Source organism: Eptesicus fuscus, chromosome 15 (genome assembly GCF_027574615.1).
Source record: "Eptesicus fuscus isolate TK198812 chromosome 15, DD_ASM_mEF_20220401, whole genome shotgun sequence".
Lineage (NCBI taxonomy): Eukaryota > Metazoa > Chordata > Mammalia > Chiroptera > Vespertilionidae > Eptesicus > Eptesicus fuscus.
Window position 1 is genome coordinate 57285114 of NC_072487.1, and position 23724 is coordinate 57308837.

Below are 23724 nucleotides of genomic sequence, written 5' to 3' on the forward strand. Positions count from 1 at the left end.
CAAATCTGTATAAGGAAAATTAAGGAAGAAAAGGTGAAGTATTGTTAGAGGAAGAAACCTTCTATTCTGCCTTCAAACTAGAAGGTCTGGAAGGAGTGCAGAACATCTGTATTTTTGGAATGAGACCAATGGATCGGGTCAATATGATGCATTGAACACAGGCACTTATCTCTGCTCCTCCCCCTAACTCCTTGGCATCGCATAAATACAGATCCAGCTCACCAGGAATCCAAGGCCCAGGGATGGGGGAGAGGGTGAGAAGAGAGGCTGAAAACATCAGGACTGATTGAACACTGTATCAGTAGGTAGACCCTCAGATCACTTCCCCTACCAAGCAGCTTAGGTAACACAATATTTTATTTTTACATTCAATAGTTTACATTTTTACATTCAATAGTTCACATTTTTACATTCTATACTTGTTCTGTGGTCCATTTTGAATTTGTTTTTGTATAAGATTTGAGGTATAGGTTTATTTTTGGGTTTGGGTTGGTTGGTTTGTTTGCATATGGGTGCCTAACTATTCCAGCACAATTTGTTGAAAGGCTTTACTTTTTCCATTGAATTGTGTTTGAAACTTTTAAAAATGTCACCCATATATAGATACTTGGGTCCATTTATGAGCTTTCTATTCTGTTTCATTGATCTGTTTGTCTTACCACTAATACCATATGGCATTTGATAATGGTAGCTTTGTAGTAGTATATATTGAAACCAGGTTATGTGAGTTCTCTTTTTTCTTTTTGAAGAACTATTTTGGCTGTTCTAGTTCTTTTGCCTTTCCTTACACATTATAGAATCGGCTTGTCAATAGCTACAAAAGTTCTGCTGGGATTTTTATTTAGCTTGTGTTGAAACTATAGATCAATTAGGGAAGGATTGTCAAATAATATTGAGTCTTCCTGTCTGTGAATATGGTATAATACTCCATTTATTTAAGCTTTTGATTTCTGTTCTGGTGTTTTCTTTCTTGGTTTGTTACCTTAAAAAGACCTCTTTTAATAGCTTCTTGAGAAAAGATACATGAAATAATTGTTTTGATACCTTGAATGCTTTTGTTCTTACCTCATATACATTTAATGTTTGTCTGGATGTAGAATTCTGGTTGGAAATTCTTTTCCTTCAGAATTTAAAATGTGTTGTTCCTTTGTCTTCTTGCTTCTAGAGTGGCCACTGAAGTCTGATGCCATTCTGGTTCTTGATTTTTTTTTTTTTTTTGGTATTAAACTTCTTTTATTATCCCAGGAACCTTTTAGGATCTTCCTTGTAACCCATGCTTTGATATTTGTTAGTGATGCGCCTTTTGTGAATCTGTTTTCATCCATTATGCTGGACCCAGGGTCTTTCAATCTGGAAATTTGTATTTTGTAGTTGGGAAAAATTTTCCCAAATTCTTTCTTTGATTCCTTCTCATCTGTTTCCCTGTTTATTTTCTTTCTTTCTTTCTTTTTTCTTTCTTTCTTTCTTTCTTTCTTTCTTTCTTTCTTTAAAATATATTTTATTGATTTTTTACAGAGAGGAAGGGAGGGGGATAGTTAGAAACATCGATGAGAGAGAAACATCAATCAGCTGCCTCCTGCACACTCCCTACTGGGTATGTGCCCGCAACCAAGGTACATGCCCTTGACCAGACTCGAACCTGGGACCCTTGAGTCCGCAGGCCGACTGCTCTATCCACTGAGCCAAACAGGTTAGGGCTGTTTCCCTGTTTCTTAATTTTTCTGTCTTTTCTTTTATTTCTGAACTTCTTGTCTTCTCCTTATTCTGATAGACTTCTTCAATTTATCTTTCAGTATTGCTATTGCATTCTATTTCTGCTATGAATTCTTAATTTTCTAGGATATTTAATTTCATTATCTTCAATTTTTTTGGCATCATCTGTTCTCTCCCTCTGTGCATATATATGTGCATTTGTTTTAAGTTCACTTCTCTGTGTATCTGCATCATCTGTTTCTTCCAACTTTATTCTGTCTGCATTCTTGATAAAGTTTCCTTAAATGTCTGGTGGTCCTTGGCTATCTGCTTATTTAGATATCTGTTATTTAGATACAGATATCTGTTATTTAGATACAGGGCTCTAAAAGGTTGTTTGAAAGCATTGTATTCATTTGGGAATGGGGTTGTTGACTCAGTTCATTGTAGAGTAATCTGGCTGGCCTGTTTCCTTGGGAGATGCCTCGTGTCAGTATCTCTTCTTGGTCTTTTCTCTTGGAGGGCATTAGTCTGGCTGTAAGCATTCTGGGACCCAGGCAGGGAAAGAAGGTTGGAATGGGAGTTGCTCTCAGTATTTAACATACGAATTTCCACTTTTGTTTTCCTGAGGTACTCCTATCTCTTTTGGGTAGAAGAGGGCCAGCCAGTTAGTTGCCCAGCTCACAGAGGGTTTAATTGCTCTTAAGCAGCTTTTCACTAATCCTCCCATTTTTAGCCCCATTGTTACTTCCAGTTCCAGGGATATCTTATATCACTAGTTCCTGAGGTTGAGAGGAGTTTTGTGGCATAAATTGGTTTGCTTCCTGGCTTTTCCCACTGTTGACTCAGAAATTAACGTTTTGGACTTGGCTGGGTCAGCTTTCTCCCACAGAGAAAGTTCCAAATATTTTCAGTCCTTTACTGTCATTTTAGTGGTGTTTTAGAAGAGAGCAGAGTAAAATGCATGTATTTGGGTAGCATTTACTGGGAGTACTATCCAAGTCTCTCAGCTGTGTGAGTTCTAGTGTTAACAGTTTTATTAAAGTGGGGCGCACAGGAACTCATTAACTAGATATGGTCAGTCCTTTCTTCTGGATTCTTAATGTTGCCTAAGGTGGAATTTGCCTTTTCAACAACTTCACTTACATTAGCTTGCAGTCCACCAAAGCCTTGTCATTTCCCCCCCCCTTCCTTGTCCTGATGTTCCTTCAATGTTGAATTTTTAGAACAGAAGAATAAAAGTTGAATTTCCCTAGGAAATTTTAAACTCTTGATTTTTGGGGGGCCTAGTTTTCTAGGCTGTCATGAGCTTTTGGAATTCGGACTTTATTAACCAGTATAGTTGCTATTCCTTTCTCAAGTGTTTATTATCCAATAATTTGGTCAGCAAGCCAATTATGTCTTCATATTCATTGGGGCAAGGGCTTGTTGAGTGTGGGTTTCACTGTAGTGTGGTCTGTCTGGCCTTTTTCCTTTGGGAACCTCCAGTGTCATTATCTTTGTCCTTGATATTGTTATCTTTTACTTATTATTAAAAATATTTTTTATTTACTTTCAGGACCTCTCTTTTCTCAAGACCATTTGAGCCCTTCCAAATATACTTGACCCTTATTTTAGTCCTTTTCCCCCCATCTCATCCCCAGAGATAGTTTTAGAGGTGGGAATCAACAAATTTTAATAAAATTCAGGTCTATTGTGTACTTTCCAGTCTCCATTCTCCTGTCTATCAAATAAGAACATGACATTAGCCAGGTATGGCTACATGTGCTGGCTCTTAGTGTTCCCTTTTTCTTCCTCTTCTAAGTGCCCATAAATCTTCCTTTGATCATCTGTTCTAGAATTTTACTCAGAGTTGAAGGTATGCTCAATTGCAAAGCTTATGGCATTCACTTTTTTCTCCTTTCTAAAAATTGGGGTGCTAATGTCTATGTTGCATTCCTCTCTCATTCTCTGCTATTGCTCAAAGGTTACTGACGCAGATCAGCAGGTTGCACGAGTCCTCTTGGTGCTCAGGCATGTAACTTGTCTGGACCAACCAGGTGTGAACTCTTCCTTAGGAGACAGGAGAGGCAGTGTTTTCAGAATACTGCACTGGTCTAACATGGAGGAGTCACTCTGTAAATACTTATTAATTTGAAACAGTGTAGGGTTCCTTCTGAATTCCCTCACCTATTAGGGCTTTGGTGTTTACAGACCAATTAAAATAAATTTTGGTGATACTTGTAAGGGTATGCTTTCTTACTTGTGTTTAAAGTGTCAGATTTATTGAAAAACTAGTGGTCCGGTGCACGGATTCGTGCACATTGAAAGGGAAATACTTAGAAGAAATATTTTAATATTGCTATTTGCCCTTTCTCCCTCAGTGCCTAGGAGCCGGGCGGCAGCCCCTCCTGCCGCTACTGCTGGTTGCCATCTGCAGGGCGATCAGCAGGGTGATTGGGCCCCCACCTGGCTCCCTCAGTGCCTGGGAGCCAGGCGGCGGCCCCACCCCCCGCTGCTGCCACTGTCTGCAGGGTGATTGGTGGGACAGTTGGGCCCCTGCTTGCACCTGCATTGGCCTGGCGATGCCCACTCACCTGCTCCATCATCCCGCCACAGTCCCGCTCTCGTCAGGGCCCATTGGGCCAGCAGTGCCTCCCCTGCTGCCTGCTGCCAGCATTGCGTCGCCAATGCCCGCCATGTTCTGGTGGTCAGTGCACGTCATAGCGAGCAGTCGAACTCCCAGTCGAGGGGACAATTTGCATATTAGACTTTTATTATATAGGAAGTCTTTTAAGAGTACTTGCTTGTGTTCCCAGCATTATGCTGGGCTTTGGAGAGAGAGCAACAAATAAGACAGCTCCTGCTCTCACGGAGCTCACCACCCACAGAGGCGGAGAGGATTAGAGAAGTGCTAACAGTGAAGTTTCGTGCATGACCCATCCTGTGCACATGTTATGGCGACATTGAAGGTCATTTACGTGATGCTTCCCATTTTTCCAAAAGTTTTCTCTTAGGACCGCCTCTTTACATGCCACATATGACATGTGCCAAGTTTACTTCCACCATCCTAGCTCACTATTGTCTCACGTTTAGGTGTCTGCAGTCTTTTCTCCACACAGCAGCCCAGGTGACCAAAAGACTAATTCAGATCCCATCTCCTCTGAGCTTAGAGCCCTCCAGAAACGTTCATCACGTTTAAATATAACATCTAGACTTCCTCTCCACCTTAGTCTGTCTGTGTTTACCTCTTCGCCTCCCCTCCTGGCATTGATGTCATTCATTACGTTCTGGCTGCGGTCACTGTTTTCAGACATGCCTGGATTCTTCTCTCTGCCTGGCTCTACCCTCAGATCTGTCAGACTTGCTTCCTCAGTTCTGAACAGCCCTCTGCTCCAGCCTTGCCATGTGCTATTTCTTTACCTGGCTGTGTTTTTCTTTAAGCTGATCATCACCCGAAATCATGTATGTATTTTTATTGACTTTCTCCCTTCATAAGCTCCATGAGGTTTGTCTCTTACCGATTGCTGGATCCCCACTGTTGGACCAGGCCTTGGCACCTCGGAGATGGTCAGCCAATGTTTGTTGAATGAATGATGCATTATAGAATCAGTTCACATCATTTCTTCCGCCTCTCCCTTTTTTAGTTCAAAGCCCTTCTGTTGAGACAGGCCAGTTTCTCAGCAAAGACATCCTTCCAGACTTAATAAGGCGCCCTGTGGTAGAGTTAAGAGCTTAATCTACCTGTAAAAAACGAAATCCTATTCTTTGATGCCATCTGTGTAACCAGTAGTTCACTTTCCACATGCTTCTTAGTCCTGTTGGAATAATAGATAAAAAGACCCGCTGTGGCTTTAAGTCCTGTGGTTTCATAATTCCTGGGTACTTTTCTTAGATTTCAGCTACTGTTTTTTGTTTGTTTTTGTTATTTTATAATCTTGACAAGCTTTTTTTTTCACCTCTTGGATTCCTCCTATTAGACCTTCTTAGGCTTGTTAATTTTTTGTGTAGCATGACCTGATGGTTTTCTAGAAAGTTCTGACAAATCCTCGGTCTCATATTTATCTTTTAGCTCCTCTGGTACAGATTTTTTCATTTCTTTCTTCTTCATCTATATTCCCTGGTATCATTTTTTTTTTTAATCTTTCTTTAGTTTCAACTGGGCAGGGTGAAAGACCTTGTGAAGGAAAAGGAATAGGATTTGGTCTTGAATGATGAATAATAACTTCAGTGGGACATAGTAAAGGGACTCTAGCCTGCAGGAATGGCATCAGCAAAAACATAGAAGTTGTAAACTGCATAATGCGTTTGGCAGAGTAGTTTGGGATGTCTGGAGTATGTTTTTATCTAACATGTGAGGTCTGGCTGAAAAGGTAGATTGTGACCTTCAGGGCTAGCCTGGGGATTGTGGAGGGTATGCACTCTGGCCTCAGTAGTTTTGTTTCTAGACTAAGAATTGTTTTGTTCTTTTTATATATTGGCTATTTGAAGTTGAGGGACTTTTCCTTTTTTCCTCTATCATTAACAGCATATAGCCAGTGTTAAATGTTGAGCTGAATAAGAGGGTTTAATCTTCCCAAGAATCTAGGAGGCCAGACTTTTTCTAGAGAATTAATCTTAGAAAGGGTATATATGTAAATTGCACACCTTATATGAGTTTGCACTGTGGATGCTCATTTTTTGTCTTCGTATTTCCCATATCACTTTTCCCATTTATAATATGTGATCACGACCAAAAGCAGTGCTGGCATCAAGGAGAGAGGGGCTGGGAGGTACTTAGCTTCCTCCGTATCTCTACCGGATCCTTGTTCTTTGATAGGAAAGTTAACATTGACATAATCTTCAGTGCAGTGATGTGCAGAGGCATTGTCATACACCCACTTCCAGTCAGAGAACTACCTCTGTGTCCCTCAAAGAAGAAAATCTAGGTGCACCCTTAAGAACAGCCTTTCGTGTTAGGTGTAACTATCCTTTTTACAGATGAGAAAACCAGTTCATGAAGGTTAAGGATCTAAGATTATTTAGCTGGTAAGCAAATGAGCTAGAATTGGAACAAAGGTCCAGTGTTACTTTTCCTTCCTGTATTTTTTAGGCATCCCAAATTTCCCCGTAAGGTTAATGAATGGACTGCTGGCCAATTGGGAAAAGTGCAATTTGTGCAGCATTGGCCAGTGCATGTACATAAACATCCCCATCCGCTCAGGGATGTGGGCCTATTCAAAGCCTCTGATCTTCCTTGTGGCACATACAGGAAAAAAGATAATAAAAAGAAAATAAATATTTTATGCCACATTAACTATTATGTTAAAATAATTTCACTCAACATGTTTAGTTTTTCATTTTCTTGCCTGTATTTTACAATGATGATGTAATTCTAAAAGGGGCTTTCTCCATTTGGCATAAACTATTGCTATTGACTGATAATTTTAATTAGAATTAACCAAAATTTGTTTCTGGGACATATATAGTGTTGATAAATTAGAGGTAGGGGTGTTATTCCTTATTGTCAACATGGTTAATGTGGACTATGGAGATGAGTGGACTCCATCTGGTTTCATTAATACTTGTCAGCTAGGTTTCTCCTTTTTTTGCTTTTTTTTGTTTTGTTTGTTTTTCAAGTTCTGATTGAGTAGGTGCCCATTGATTTGAAAAATCCATATGTAAACTCAGGATGCTGGATTCTTATACCATATCATGATGGATGATTTGTGTAAAATTGCAACTGAGTGAGTTCCACTCAAGCAGTGGGACTCTAGAAGATGTGAGTCCATTGCTAAAAAGTGCTCTGCATATATTGCCTCATTCTTTACCTGCAGTCACAGAACAGTAATAGTTTATACTATTGTACATATCAGTACCATAATTCATTCATCAGTTTGGTTTTGCTCTAAAATTACAGTTCCTATTTTTTTTCCTCAATAGAATGTGCCTACTTTGGGGGGAGGGGGTCGTTGGTAATATTAATAATAAGCTATGTTTCCTGGCCCTGATGGCCTTTAGAGATCAAACAGCACTTTTGAGTTGTTGTAAGGGACCGTTAGCCCTGTTGTCTTCTGTATTTTATCCACACCCACAGTCACATGGGAGTGAATAACTTAGATAGTTCTCTAAGTTATTACTTCTTTATGCACACAGATATGTTCCACAGTGCTAAAGGACAGGGTAAGGTAGGAATACTGACATAGATGTTACAGATAAAACAGTGAATAAAGCTAATAAAAGATAGGATATATCAGTAGAATTTTGCTTATGCTCATTTTAGCAAATTCTTATTCATGTATTCATTAGATAAACCACTAATTCTTACTTAACTGGATGTTTCCCCATAAGCGATACAAAGCTTTTCCTTTGTCACTTTTATTCTATTTAATAGTATATCTTTTATACCAGCATTAAATTCAAAATTCCCCCTCAACTCTACCCTCAGTTTATTCATTTGGCCTTTGTCTACTTAACAAGAATTCTACTAGAGATACACTTTTTGAATAAGCATCTTTACTCTGCCCTACTGCTTTTTCTTATAATGTTCTCCTTTCTTTGGAATTTTCTCTTTTCTGTCCAAATCCTGTCCTGATGAGCCAGTTCATATTCCTTTCTTTCATGAAGCCTTTCCCTTTAGTTCACACCGATCAGTCCCTTCTCTGAACACTTAGCATTTAATTTTACACTAGCCTGGGTATTATCTCAGTGTTTCATGTTATGTACTTACTAGAGGCCCGATGCGCAAAATTCGTGCAAGGGGCTCAGCCCTCACAGCCGCGGCGGCTTGCCTTGGCCCTTGCAGCCCTGGCTTCGTCCAAAAGGTCATCCGGAAGGACATCCAGAAGGTCATTCAGCTGTCCGGTCTAATTAGCATATTACGCTTTTATTATTATAGATATAAATATTGACTTTCTGAAAGTATAGAGATGAGGCCCTGTCATTCTGGGCATGAAACAAGTCCTCATGGCCAGAATTTTAAAAAATATATATTTTTGTTGATTTCAGAGAGGGAGAAGTAGAAACATCAATGATGAGAGGGAATCATTGATTGGCTGCCTCCTGCACACCCCCTATTGGGGATGGAGCCCACAACCCGGGCATGTGCCCTGACTGGGAATTGAACCGTGACCTCCTGGTTCATGGATTGAGACTCAACCACTGAGCCATTCTGGCTGGGCACAGAATTTAATAAAAGTAACACTTAACTATTTATCAAGTGTTCAGTTTGCTAAATGTACTACTATGTATTTTACACATATTATCGTTAGTCTCACAATGTTACAGAAGAGGAATTAGGGACACATTGGTTTAGTGAATTGCCCCAGGGTCAGATAGCTTCTTTGTAGTAGAGCCAGTATTTGTAAACAGGTTTGCCCAGCATCAAAAGCTGTGTTCTTTGTACTATGCAAAAAAATATATATTTGTATCTCTGATTCACACATTTGTGTGTGTGAATCACTGATAGAAATAAATAGAAGTCTTTGTTTCTCCGGACGTGACTTGCTTTTTTTGACAGACACTGAGCACTGCTACCCCATGGCACTATCATGGGCCCAGGTGGTGAAAGCTAATAATTTAGCTGTATCTGTCCTGAAAGCTCTAAAATCTAATGGGTAATATAGACATATATATGTTGTTACTTATATGCAAGGCCTGTGCTTTTAAAGTCATAAGTTATATAATTTGAAATCCATACATCTGTGGGCCAATGTGAAGCTTATTGAATTCTTAACAATACTGACATAAATAGCTCTATAATATTAAAATTTCAAAATTAATTTAAAAAATCAGTTTGAAAATAATGAACTTATTACCCCCCAGCATGCAAAGTCACAGGCCTGGAGTTAGTCATAAGCATTCTCGTGTTGTTTTTTTAAAATAGATTTCAAAGAGGAAGGGAGAGGGGGAGAGGGAAACATCAATGATGAGAATCATCGATCAGCTGCCTCTTGCATGCCCCCCTCAACCTCTCCCCCCACCCTCCCCCCAGGATCGAGCCCACAACCTGGACATGTGCCCTGACCAGGAATCGAACTGTGACCTCCTGGTTCATAGGTTGATGCTCAACCACTGAGCCACACCAGCTGGGCAGTCATAAGCATTCTTGATGTAATGATAGGAAAGTGGCATTTATGAAATAACCATACCCTACAACTATGGGGATATAGTCAGGATATTTTAGTTCATCATGACTTTAGGTTTACATCATAGATGGTATGGCTTCAGTGTTGATTTCAGCCCTTTCATGAAAAAGAATGTTTTTACAGCATCAGAGATAGTAAGCATGCCCCAGAGTTGAGTTCATGTCAGTTTTAAGACTGCTTTAAGCTTTGTAAATTCATCTTCAGAATGCCATGCATATTGACTTTTTGTTGGTCAAATTTTGTTTTTACCTCTTGTGTTTTTGTGCAAGTGTGAACCATACCAGCAGGACAAATGCTTCGTAATTCAGGCTTGTCCCTGAAGGGCGCACTTCAAAGGCAAACTCAGACACTGATAGTGTGCCTCTTTCTTTCAAAAATGGGTGAATTTCTTTTGGAATTGATTGATAAGATTCTCTCATTTTTAAATTCAGCAATCCAATGAGTGTGGGGGCTGGTCAGCTGTGGAAAATGAATGTAAGTTTCCAGTTGCCCGATTCACCTGTCCAGTTTGCGTCGGACACTTGTATTTCCCTGGTCGTATCAGCAGAATTCCTTCCCCCCCTGCAGTTTCAGTGCCCTGTGCTCAGATGTCTTGTCACATCATGCAAGAACAATCTCGAGAGTCGCCAGGGGGTCTGACAAATCGGGCCACTCAGAGCCGTTTAATTCCAAGTGTCCTTGATCTGCGGAAGCTGCTCAGTAAATCTCTTGAATAAGTTCTCTCAAACCTAGACATATGACTGCATTAAAATAAACTTCTCTGCACGGCTTCACCTTCTTCCAAGTATTCCTTGAATTTGTACCGATGAAGGCCGTAACCTCAAGAGCCATAATTTGTTACTTCCTTCATCACATCCTGCGGTGAACCTGATTCATTCATTTAGTAAGTAGTTATTGAGCATTTCTACGTGCCAGGAATTATTGTAGGTATTGTAGGTTATTGAGCACCACGCTTTTCTAGTGGACAAGACAGGTACATAAATAAGTAAAATATACAGTTTAGCAGATTAAGATACGTGCTGCTATGGAGAAAAATACATTAGGAAAAATCACAGGTGAGCCGATGTGACTTCTCCATTATACCAGCATCATTCATCTGTTTGCCAGTGAGGTAATGTGTATGAGGTAATGTGTTTCAAAGAAACACATGTGGCAGAATGGACTATACTGCTGATTTAGGACTCCTTAGAGCTGACACACACATCAGGACCGAACTCAGATCTGCCTCCTTGGATAGTCTAGAATTTTTCTGTTTAAAATAGGGTATTCAGTAGAAAAACCATAAAATTATATCAATAGTATTTTCAAAAAACATTTGGAAAAAAATCAACATCTGTTCCTTTAATAAGCTATTTAAGCACAGCAGGTGTGGCTCAGTGGTTGAGCGTCAACCTGTGAACCAGGAGGTCACTGATTTGATTCCCAGTCAGGGCAGATGCCCAGGTTGGGGGCTCAATCTCCAGTAGGGGGCGTGCAGGAGGCAGCTGATCAATGATTCTTTCTCATCATTGATGTTTCTATCTCTCTTTCCCTCTCCCTTCCTCTCTGAAATCAATAAAAATAGTATTTTTTTAAAAAAAACGCTTTTAAAAAAGTAGAAACTAAAAACTATATCTTTATTTAATAAGATTTACTGTCTTAAACCAACAGCCAGTATCGTACTTGACAATGACGGATAACTAGAGGATTTTCTGTTTATTTCGGGAACACATAAACAAGTCTTCTAACACCATTAACATTGTTCTAGAAGTTCTGACTAGTGCAATAAACCACAAAATAAAAATAAGTATAATGATCAAAAAGGAAATAAAATACAAAGGTCAAGAAAAGCAACTAAAAATCATCAATAAGGGCTGTATATGGTAAGTATAAAAAATTAATAGCTTTCTGAAATATCAACAATAACCAGTTAGAAACATATAATGGAGAAAAAATTCCATTCACCATAGTCACAGCAAATACAAAATACCTAGAAAATGCTAACAAGAAATATGTGCAATTGAAATGAAAAAGACTATAAAACTTTTCTTGAGATTTATAAAATAAAACTTGAATGAACCAAAGGGACATATCTTGTTGCTAGATGTAAAAATTGGAATACTGAGATATCCTGTTTTTCTTTCTTTTTTTATTTATATATATATATTTTATTGATTTTTTACAGAAAGGAAGAGTGAGGGATAGAGAGTTAGAAACATCGATGAGAGAGAATCATCGATCAGCTGCCTCCTGCACACCCCCTACCGGGATATGCCCGCAACCAAGGTACATGCCCTTGACCGGAATCGAACCCAGGACCCTTCAGTCCGCAGGCCGACGCTCTATCCACTGAGCCAAACCGGTTTTGGCCTGTTTTTTACTTTATTTGTGAATTTAACATGATCTGAGTAATAAAACATATATATTTTAGAGAGGCTTTACAAAATGGTTCTGAGCCATAAACATAAAAGAGAGGTTAGTATCAGATAGTAAAACTCAACGCTATAGCAGTTAATAGTGTGTAAGTTTCATACAGGGGTTATCACTGTAGGTGTTGGAGGTAGAGTTCTTGGGGTCCTGGCTTGTCACTTACCAGGAATGTGACCATGATCCAGTTATTTAATCTCTTTGAGCCTGAGTCTGCTTGCCTGTAAAGCATGAGATTATGTAAATAAAAAGCTAAGGATATTGCTGGAATATGGAAAGTACTCCAAAATAGCTCACTGCTATTGTTTTGTTGTGACACAAGAGTAAAATAAGTCAGTGGGAGAGAATAGTCTAAATAGAGACCATAGTATAAGTAAGAATTTGTTATATACTAGAGGCCCAGTGCAAGAAAATCATGCACAGTTGGGGTCCCTAGGCCTGGCCAGTGATCAGGGCCTATCGGGGCCATCTCGCCCAGTCCCGATTGGGGCCAGGGCATGCTGGCTGCTGGCTGAGGCCTGGGAGCCTGCTGCCAGCTGACAGATGGGGTCTGCCAGACAGGGGGAGAGAAGTGGGGAGGGACCACAGGAGGTTTGCCAACTGGGGGAGGTTGGCTGGCCATGGGAGGTTGGCTGTGGGAGCGCACTGACCACTAGGGGGCAGAGCATCTGCCCCCTGGTGCTCAGTGCATGTCATAGCAACTGGTCGAAAAGTCGGTTCAGTTGTTAGGGAGTAACAGTTGCTTAGGCTTATGTATATATAGATAAAAGGGGCAATTTTGAATCTGCAGACAATTGGTTAGCTATTTAATTAAAATTTTTTGGATAACTCACTATACATGAAAATAAATTTCAGGAAACCATAAGCAAGTAGGATAAGAAAAAAAATCAAGTAATTGAAGAGTTTCTAAAACCAGTGAAAAAAAGTCCGAAGTCAAATTCATTTGGCTGTCTGTTTAAAAGAAAACTCACAAGTTGGATGACAAACAGGCTCACGAAGTAGTGTATTGGTAAATATTTAGCAATCAGCTCTGCAAGGGAAGAAAGAAAATGCCCAGATTTGTCACATTTGCAGATTTCCATGATATAACTACTTCAGGCTTCCAAGGTGAAGTCGTGAGCAGGAGTTGGGAAGAGCTGTGCTTCGCTGGCTCTCATGAGCTGGTGCCAGCTGGCTGCAGCCCACTACTTGCACAGACGTGGCAGAGCATGCCGAAAACCGCCTAGAGAGCCCAGGCAGACCACATTCCTGCTTGAAGCTGACTTCCCTGGGAAGCATAAAACAGAGATAATTGAGAATAAAAATCCACTGTGTTTCATCATGGAGGGTACCTTGAGCTGGACCTGTACAAGCATAAGGATGCTGGACTCATAAAGGGTCTCTGGGGTAGAAAGAGTCTTGTAAGGTGGCTGGGGCCTACCCTGGGAGCAGCCTCCTTGGGGCCAAATCATTCAATGGCTGAGGACTAAGGGAAGAGGTGTTGGTAGGCAAATGCCTAGCAAAAGACCAGTTAGACCAGAACAGAGGGTGTTTTGTTCCTTGCTTTCTTCTTCTGAAGCCCATAGAGTAAGTACTCTTGGCAGTGGTGTGTGTGTTTTGCCGCCTTCCTCTTTCTCTGCATATTTATATTCTCATCTCTATTTTTTATTTTCCTTAAGATACTGTTAAATTACTATCTATTATAGTTTTCCTAAGTATGGTCACCAGAAAGATCAGTCATGGGGGGAGGGGTGCTGTACAAAACTATGAATGCTTGTGTCTAGACAGTGATAAGGTGACCCAAGTGGTATTTTTTAATAGACCAGGAGGCCAAAGATGTGTCTCATCGTGGCCAGGGATGAGATGTTTCATGGGCTTGTCAGGAAGAGAAGCTGCAAGGTTTGGAGCCTCGGGGCCCTGTGTCATGTTGGTTAGATGCAGGGATTCCATTTGGGGCATGCACTTTTACTCCACGACAGACTGCTAGCTGGTCATTTGGTAAGCCAGTCTCACATGTGCTATCTTAGAATGGATTGTATGTTTGTGTGATCATATCTGTAGTTCTAACAGAAGATTGGTTTATTACAAAGTTTACTTTGTACAATGAAGAGATATCTTACTGGATTGCAGAGAAGTGGAGACTTGCTGAATATGGGAGCAATCTTGTTAGAAGTTGTATAGTTTGAAGCCTGTGATTTTTTTTAAATATTTTTTTATTGAGGTATTATATGTGTACATATCTTACCATTACCCCCCCCCACCCCACCCCCATACATGCCCTCACCCCCCAGAGTTTTGCGTCCATTGTTTATGCTTATATGCATGCATACAAGTCCTTCGTTTGATTTCATATCTCCCCCACCTCTCCCTAACTTTCCCCCTGTAATTTGAAAGTCTGTTTGATGCTTTACTGTCTCTGTATCTATCTTTTTGTTCATCACTTTATAATGTTCTTTACTATCCATAAATGAGTGAGATCATGTGGTATTTTTCTTTCATTGACTGGTGAAGCCTGTGATTTTGAGCATCATTACTTTGGGCAGTCCAGAAAGAACCAATTGGTATGGCGTGGGATAGGAAGTTAGTTACTTTTAAGGTGTTAATGAAAATTAACGGTGCGATGTGAGAGACATAGTTTTAACAGATACATAGAGGACTGCCTGGTGGGAGGACAGAATTGAATTCAGACCAGTCGAAATATAAACAAGGTCTGCATGAGCTTGAGACTTGGCCTGGGAGATGGACAAAAATGGATTCTTATGAGTGGGATGTTTTTTATGACTCATTGGGCATGGAGATTTACAGATGCTCATGTTTTTAGAGCATTTACTCAAGGTTGGTCCGTGAGCAATAATTTTTCTTGGTTGATTTTTTTAAAAAGAAAATTTAGTATCTGTCATTTACAGGGCTATTAATTTGATGATTCACTGTTCCTTCTCATTTATTTGGGTGTTTCTTGTCTTTGTGTGTGTGTGTTCCCTCTAACCATTTTAGAACTTTAGCTGGCTTCATTAATTGAGCTTCTCCTGAAAATCTTCGATGATTGTGGAACCATTGTATCTCACTCAGGGTTGGAATGGACTGTTACAGTCTTCTAAGCCAACTGTCAATTTGATGCTTGGATCCCCTGTATTATTCTTTTCTATCTCAAACTTAAATACTTGATGTCTTGACTTTTAGTTGAGTTTACCAAGAAGTAGAATTTGGGGGCTTTATGATAATATAATAGTCTCAGACCTAGCAATCATTTGGAGATAACTAATTATTCATACTTTGGGGTGGTTGAGGGCCAGCTGGTTAACTGATGCATAAATTTTGGCATCATTCAGTGGCCCCTACTACAGGGTACTCTGACCTCTAACTTTAAACTTTGGGCTGTGGATGAGATGTAATTGGACTTGGGACTGAGATTTTAGGGCCAGGCTGAACCCAGGACTCTCCTGTTCCTAGGGCTTCCTCAGTGACTGATCTATTCATGGGCAGGGAGAGCGTGTTGATTGGTGGTGGTATAGAACTATCCCTTTGCTTCCAAAGCTCGGAGCTGCCTGTTTGTAAATTATGCTGAAATGCTGGGAGAAGTTCTCTGGAAAGGTTCTAAATTTTGCCTCTTTACTATTTTCTGCTTATAGATTTAAATGCAGAATACTTGGTGTGGTTCAGGCTTAACCAGGGAAGCCTAGCTGAAGGCTGTGAGGAGGCTTTACCAAGTATCATATATCTTAAAACTATCTCACAAGTCACCAAGCCCCAGAGCTTTGAAGACTCAGAAACTTAATTTTGCCAGTACATCCTTCTGTTAATAGGAGACTCACGTGAGCTAACATCGTAAGACATGTGTCAAGTCAGGAGGCTGATTTATTAAACTGACATACCGACCAGAAATTTTTTGTCAGATCAGCTAGTACTAAGGGAAAGCCAAATTATTATTATTTAAGAGTTATCATATTTATTTCGAATAGAAAAGTAGTATGGTTAGATTTTTTTAATCCAATCCAAATATGGAAATGTGTAAGTAGAAAGTCCTTTCTGATCTCACCTCGTGAGATGACAATTGTCAACAGCTCAGTCGGTATGTATTCACCCAGACTCTTCGCACATGAAAGAACTCTTTTGCTCTGTTGATTTGCTTTTGTGTAGCTCTCGAGTCATCAACTTGTGGGAAGCCAGAGGGAAGTCGGGAGGCTGCCTAATGACACGGAATCAGGTGAAGGGGGGTGCGCTGGATGACTCACGGAGCAGCAGCGTCCCAACTCGTCCCTTCAGCAGTCTGGAGTCTGTTGCCCTGGCAGCCCTTCCCAAGATAGTTGCAAAGGGCAGTATCAGTGTGTATCTCTCAGATTGTTATTTTTTGATGTAACTGGCCAAGCACACATCCTGGCACCTAAAGGTGCTAACTAAATAGCAGCTGTGCATGTACTGCCCTGTCCAGTCCCTTTTTTCTGGCAAGTACATTCTTTCTGTAGCTGTGTTTATACCACAATCTAGTTTCGCCTCGATGTGTGTGTCCTCTGGTCTGTTTAAGATGACTGTTCTATCTCTACTTTGATCTATTTTATCTTTTATTTCAGTTATCTGCAACCTTGTTTCTTGTATCCCTGTACTGCCTATAGAGGGACTGAACTATTCTGGGGAAATCAGCACTTTCCCTAGTAATTCTTGTAACTTCTGATTTCTCAGAAAAAAAAAAATGCAGTCTTCCATCACATTTCTTTATTACTCAACTCTTTGCCTTAGTTAAAACTATTCTGCTTTTAGTTTGTTGAATACATAGTATAGCTATGTCAAAAGGGTTCATATTGAGTCTGTCATGAAATCAGCAGAACTCCACATGTGAAGTGGACAGTGTAGAGCCCTTTTAAGTGTTTTGGGTGATTTCTTTTATATATCAACTTTGTTGAGATATAATTGACATAGCATACTGTTCACGCATCTAAAATGCACACTATTCAATGGTTTTTAGTATATTCACAAAATTGTGTATCCCTCACCACAATCAATTTTAGAAAAAAATTTTTTAACTTTAATGGGTATTTGGTCACTTAAGAGTTCTTAGGCACTACTACAAAACTGAACATATATTTGTTTCTGTGCAAGATTGCTGTGGATGAAAACATCTTCATCGACAAAGACAATGTCTGACTTTGATTTAAAACATAAATTTATTGAATTCCTCACCCATTAGCTGTGTTACGACCAGTGTAATTTTTAGGTTCTTCTCCATAAGTCAGTATAGTCTTCATAAATCAGTTTTTACCTGTTCCATCATGGAAAGGAAGCAAGATTGGAATGAGAATCCTATATTGTTTTAAAAAAACAATGGTTACGGTATAGCAAGAAAAGTCAGGAAACCCAGTAGCTCTCTGAAAATGGCTGTACTACAACAGGAGCAGGTGCAAAGTAGAGCTTTGGTCCCACCAATCTGTCATTGGTATCTTCACATACTTGAAGAAGTTCTCACACTTGTAGGATGTGATGAGGAAAAATGAACCCCATAAAAACTGTATACCTTTAAAACATTACATAGTAACTTAGAATTAAAAACATTGCTCACCACTGATTCAGAAAAAAAAGACAAATTAGAAATACTGTTTTAAGATTCCAGACAAGGCTTGGCCTATATAATTTTGGTCATGTTTCATTGATAATAGAGGTAAAAGATGCTGTTAGCTCTGTTGCACAACAGGATGAACTTGGCCTCTGCCCAGTAATTGTCATGTGCTCGTGTGCAAGTAAGACAGTTACCGAGAAGTCTGATGTAAGGACATCTAACAGGCCCACAATGATTATTTTTGAGGCGGTTAGAGGAAGAGTGAAGACATTGGCAAGAACCTCCCCATGATCTTTCTATCGCTGTATAAATACATAATTTACAAAGCAGCGCTAGGCGTCATTTCCCCTTTTTCCCTTAAACGATGCATGTTCGTGGCTTAGCATAAAGTTCACGAACTAAGAAAAGGAGTTGGGCACAGATGCCTGCATTTTTCCACTCAGTACATCTTATTACCTTTAACTTCCTGCTAAAATCATGCTTTTATTTTTACCTTTCAAATATGAACCGCCATCACCAGGCTTAGCAAATGAAACGGATTACGTATAGTAACTGTAAGTAGTTTTGCACTCCAAATCCTTGACAGAGCTTTCCCAAAGGACAGGCAATGTCTTTCAGAAATCCTATTACAAGATTTTATTTGCAGGTACTTATGAACAGAAAGCTAAAAGCCTCCATGTTTTATTGCTACCCAACTTCATCAGGTCTGCTCACTCTATTGAAAATTGTGGCAGAAATGATACACATCAGCTCTTTTATTCTTTTGTTACTACTCCGCACAAATAAAAGCATATTGGGGAATTTAATGAGGCAGTATTCCCTGGGAGCGAGCTTTGAGGATTTGGAGTATATGACTATTTGTCTTTAATACTGGAGGTGTTTGTGTAAAACAGATGGGCGTGAACAAAATAAAGTCCTCACAGACAGGCCAGCGTTTGCCATGCATGTACTTCAGTCACACACATGTCTCTGTGAGCAGCGGCTTTGGAGATGCACTCGGTGACTGCTTCCGAGTGTGTCAGGCTTTCTGAGTGTGTCAGGCAGTAATTGGGACAATAAAGACTGTTAGCAGAGCTGGAACTTTGAGGCTGTTTTTGGAAGGAAGTCGGTTTACCCAGAAAGTAGAGACTGTGATGGATCAATAAAAGAAGTAGGGAAGGGGGATTTGATGATCCAACAATTTAACCCACACTTCCCAAGGATGCATTCTGGGAATCGGTGCTGCGTGAGCGGCCACATCTCAGCTTGCTTTGGCCTTCACATGCAGCATGGATCTGTACGGCAGAGATCTAGGCACACTCTAAGGATGGGCATTTGTGTGCCTGTCAGTAGGTGTAAGCTTCAGGTTATTGTAATTCCTAGCCAACCAGTCCAGCTCTCCTTTGTTCCTGGCCTGTAGGAGTAAAAGCATGCATCGAGGTTAATATTGATTCTGCTTAAATTTCTAAGCCTCAATACTTAATTATTAGTAATGCATACTTGCAAACTGATAAAAACACCGAAGTGTGAGCAGTGCTGTAGTTGTGAATTTCTGGCCCAAATGCTATTGGAATCGACTCTGGTTTGTCTCCCCACTCCCCCTTCTTTTTTTTTTTTTTTAACATTGCCTGTACATCAGTTCTCTCCCTCTGGACCAGCCTCCCAGATTGCCACTTATTGTTGCCTTCAATGTAAGAGAATTCAGTTCTCTGGCTTATCTGTGGAAATGACAAGAGAGCCTGTAAGTCATGTAGCCCATCAGCAATTCCAAGTTGCAGCAACTCCAGATGTATGTGACCAGGTAGTACTAACTCAGTGGTAGCAGAAATCTCACCAATGGCATCAACATGAAAATACTATTCTACTAGCTTAGCAAATATAGCGCTGCCCTGAATGTGTCATAAAACAAAGGAAGCTATATTTCCTGTTTTCCAAGACCGAAAGGCCCCTGCCTAAGGGAGCAGCCGTACGTCTGTAGTACAAAGAAATCTTAATGGATACTACATGAGAAATGGCTGGTGTGTGTGTGTGTGTGTGTGTGTGTGTGTGTGTGTGTGTGTGTGTGTTTTAACCCCGTGGTCGGCAAACTGCGGCTTGCAAGCCACCTGCGGCTCTTTGGCCCCTTGAGTGTGGCTCTTCCACAAAATACCACGGCCTGGGCGAGTCTATTTTGAAGAAGTGGCAATAGAAGAAGTTTAAGTTTAAAACATTTGGCTCTCAAAAGAAATTTCAATCGTACTGTTGATATTTGGCTCTGTTGACTAACGAGTTTGCCGACCACTGTTAACCCAACCGAATGTTCCATTTGTTTACTACTAAGTATTTCTGAGTGGGATAATTGTTATTTGGCAGTCAATATTTCCCCATCATAGCTAGCAAGAATTTTTAGTGTGTTCTGGGCATAAAACATATTCTATTTAATTTATTTATTATCCTCAACCGAGGATTTTTTGTATAGTTTCTGATAAGAAGTTTGCTTAATCTTTGGTTCTCTGTATGTAATATGTCTTTTCTCTTTTTGCTGCCATTAAGATGATCTCTTTATCTTTGGTTTTCACCAGTTTAAATATAATATATGCAGGGTGTGTGTGTGTAAGCGCCTTCGCACTCTTCCATGCATGTGTGTTAATCCTGTTTGTATTAACCCTGCCTGGATTTCTCTGAGCTTCTTGGGTCTATGCTTTGATTTCTTTTATTATTTGGAAAATTCTCAGCTATTATTTCATCTAAGATTCCCTCCACCCCATTCTATCTTCTCCTTCTGGGATTCCAATGACACATACGTTAGATGGTTTGGTATTGTCCTATACTTCTTGGATGCTCTGTTCTGGATTTTAAATTTTCACTTTTTTGCTTTGTGTTTAACTTTGGGTCCTTTCTATTGAATTATCCTTGAGTTTATTGATTCTTGGCTGTGTTTAGTCTACTGATGAGCCTGACCGTGCATTCTTCATGCCTGTTACCATGTTTTTTTATTTCCAGCATTTCCTTAACTCTTTCTTACAGTTTCCATCTTTTGGCCAGAGTCTGAGGACCCAGGATTCACAAATAGATTTTCCACTTATTTTCTCTAAACTTAGGGTTTCTCTTTTACAAAAAAAAAAAAAATAGTGGAATATATAATAACTAGCAGAATTGTTTTGAGGGTCAAATGAGGTTCCTTGGGCAAGTCTCTTCTTTCCCTTCCCCCGGTCTGTGACTCTCATGAAAGGCTTAGACTGTGTCATTACTTTGGTCCTATTTAGTTCCTAATTGTATGACTCTGTGAAGCGAAGGTGACTTAACATTTACTGACAGCCTGTATTAATCTCATGTAGAACTTGAGAAGCAGATAAAAGTCACATTTAAAAAGTGCTTTTGCAAAACATTTTACTTTTGCCAGGTCTGTGTGGATTTTAATAGGAGGAAATAGGCAGCATTAAATCCAGTTGCCACTTGGTTAAATCTGTTAAAGAATCATTAAAATTTTTCAACTGTTGGGTTTCCTGACTCGTTTGAGATATTTTATGGTTCATAAAACATCTCACTTTCTTCTCCTGTGCCTACTTGAATTTAAAATTATTGGATTGGCTCCCAAATTTTGCAGGGTGAGAAAAAAAACTCATGGAGGTTTTTGCTCTTTACTGACTAGTGCAAATGGATGACATTCTCGTCGGGTTTGGCTTTGCAGTAATAGATTTGGGTTCATATTCTGATTGCACCGCTGTGAAGCCTTGTGATCATTTCACTTCTGAGCCTTGATTTTCCGTATCTGTGAAATGGGGACGATATCTACACCAGAGAGCTGTTTTAAAGGTAGACTACATAATGTGTGTAAAGCTTTGAGTGTAGTGCCTAGTCAGTAGTAATCAATAACTGATAGCATTAAAACAGTAGCTAAAATGAAATTTGCTACCATTAAGTCAAATTTTTAGTTAATATAAGGGGAAAGCCAAGTTCTATATTCTTTTTATTCCTCTTACTGGGAAGATCCACTTAGTAAAAGGATAGTTTAACAATAGGGAGAGGGTTAACTGAAAAGTGAGTGTTGATGAATAAGACTGATGGCCAAGAATTAGAGCTTTACCAGGTGGCAGGTGCTCACACCTAATCCTCAGAACAGCCCTGTGAAGTAAGCTGCCTCTGCTCTGAGGAGCTTTTCTTGATCTGAGTGGGGGTGACCCCCCCACCTTGGGTTCTTCCACTCGGTACTATGTCACAGTCCTTTCCGGATACTCCTCCCCCCTCTCCATTTCTCATCCCCACTGAAAGGTTTTCTGTGTATTTGGCCCAGAAGTGGCCCACAGTAAGTTGAATTGAATTGCCGAGATATAGAATCCTCTTGGGTATTTTTCTGGTCAAGGCTGAAATTCCACTTTCTTTATGTTTTAAATGAAAATTAAAGCATTGAAAACCGCATGTTGGCCCCAGGCGAAAATACTAAGAAAATAGTTGTGGATAAAGAAATCAATCTGAGGTCCTCTGCCCCCCTAATATATACTGCTTGCTAAGATAAACAAATAGACTGTCTTAAAGTAGCTATTACTCTGGAAATTACCTTGGAGTAAATATTATGCATTTCAGAGAGGTGTCCACATTCTGTGTTTCTAAGTAATTTTACTGTAATGGGTATTATTCAAGATTGAAATTATTTAATACAAAGAAACATTTATTTATTCATACTGTGAGAAACTGTCATCCAAAACACAGCTCATAATATAGGCATTCAAGTTGAATAACAGGAATAACGTCAAATTATTTTTGCAGCTTTTTTTCTTGTCATAACAAACATTTTCACAAAACTGCATTCCTGATCATAGATTTTTAGAGTTGGAAGGAACCTACGAGGTCCAGTCTAATTCCTTCCTGCCACCCAGAGGTATAAAGCAATTTATCTGAAGTCATGCAGCTAACTAATGACAGAGCCAGGGAGAGAGCAGTGTCCCTTATCCATTTGCCATAATGCTGCGTTCCCCTGGAAAAAGCTGCCTACTCACTCTTGGTTTTTAATGCTGGAGTCTTGGGGTGAGGTTTTTTTTCCATGACTAACTAGTGTTCTTTGTTCTTGTGTGGGTGTCTGGGAGCCAGCTATCAAAAGTGGTGGAATGTTTTTTGTTGTGGTTGAACAACTGAACCGTGTAAGGCACTCAACAAGGAAAAGGCATTTATCTAGTCCCCACTTAAGGGGTCAGAAGGAAGTGGTTGGAGTTCAAACGCTCTGCCCTCAGTGTTGACAGGCAGGTATTTTAAGGTTGAGTTTCTTAATCTAAATTCCCTAAATGTTTATGAAAATTATGCAAATATATGCTTACCTCCCCAGAAATGCATCTGCAGCTTTCATCAAGTTATCAAAGGGTACATAATGAAAAACTCTTGTTTTCAGAGGGAGGCAAACCTAAGCAAACCGGGCTGAGGACTGGTTCCCCACTCTTAGACGCTACATTCGAATTTATACTAGAGCGTTTCCTTATCTCCAGCCCCTTCCTCTGCACCCCTTCCCACCGGCAAGCCCTCCCCAGACGGCTTCCTGGATCTTGTCATGGAAGCCATCCAGGAAGCCGCTGGAGGCTCAGCCTTCTTTCCGCAGGAGCTTTGCCCATAGGTTTCCCAAGGCTCCCTTCTCCCTCCCTCTCTGCTTCCTGCTTCCAGGAGAGGGTATGAGACCCGGGGATTTTTGTTTGTTGAAAAGCTCAAGAGTGTTATTTCAGTTATTATATCGTGGTTAAAAGGAATTTGTGAGCTGACTTGAGAACCTAAGACAGTTGTTATGAGAAAAAAAATGTAAGTCGTGACCCGGGGCCCAGTTTGTTAGAGCATCATCCAAAAGGCTGTGGGATCCATTCTCAGTCAGGGCACGTGCCTAGGTTTCGGGTTCGATCCCTGGTTGGGGCATGTGCGGGAGGCAGCCCATGGATGTTTCTCTTTTACTTTTTACCCCTCCCTTCCTCCCTCTCTTCCTCTCTAGACATATCAACGGGTGAAGATTGAGAAAAAAATGTAATTAGAATTCCAATCTAATACTTTGAAAATTAACTT

The 23724-nt window shown here is 40.1% G+C and overlaps 1 protein-coding gene across 5 annotated transcripts in view; it reads left to right on the plus strand.

The window, feature by feature from the left end:
• Positions 1-23724, plus strand: part of SLC44A1 (solute carrier family 44 member 1) — a 152535-nt gene that overhangs the window by 18722 nt on the left and 110089 nt on the right. The window lies entirely within an intron of this gene.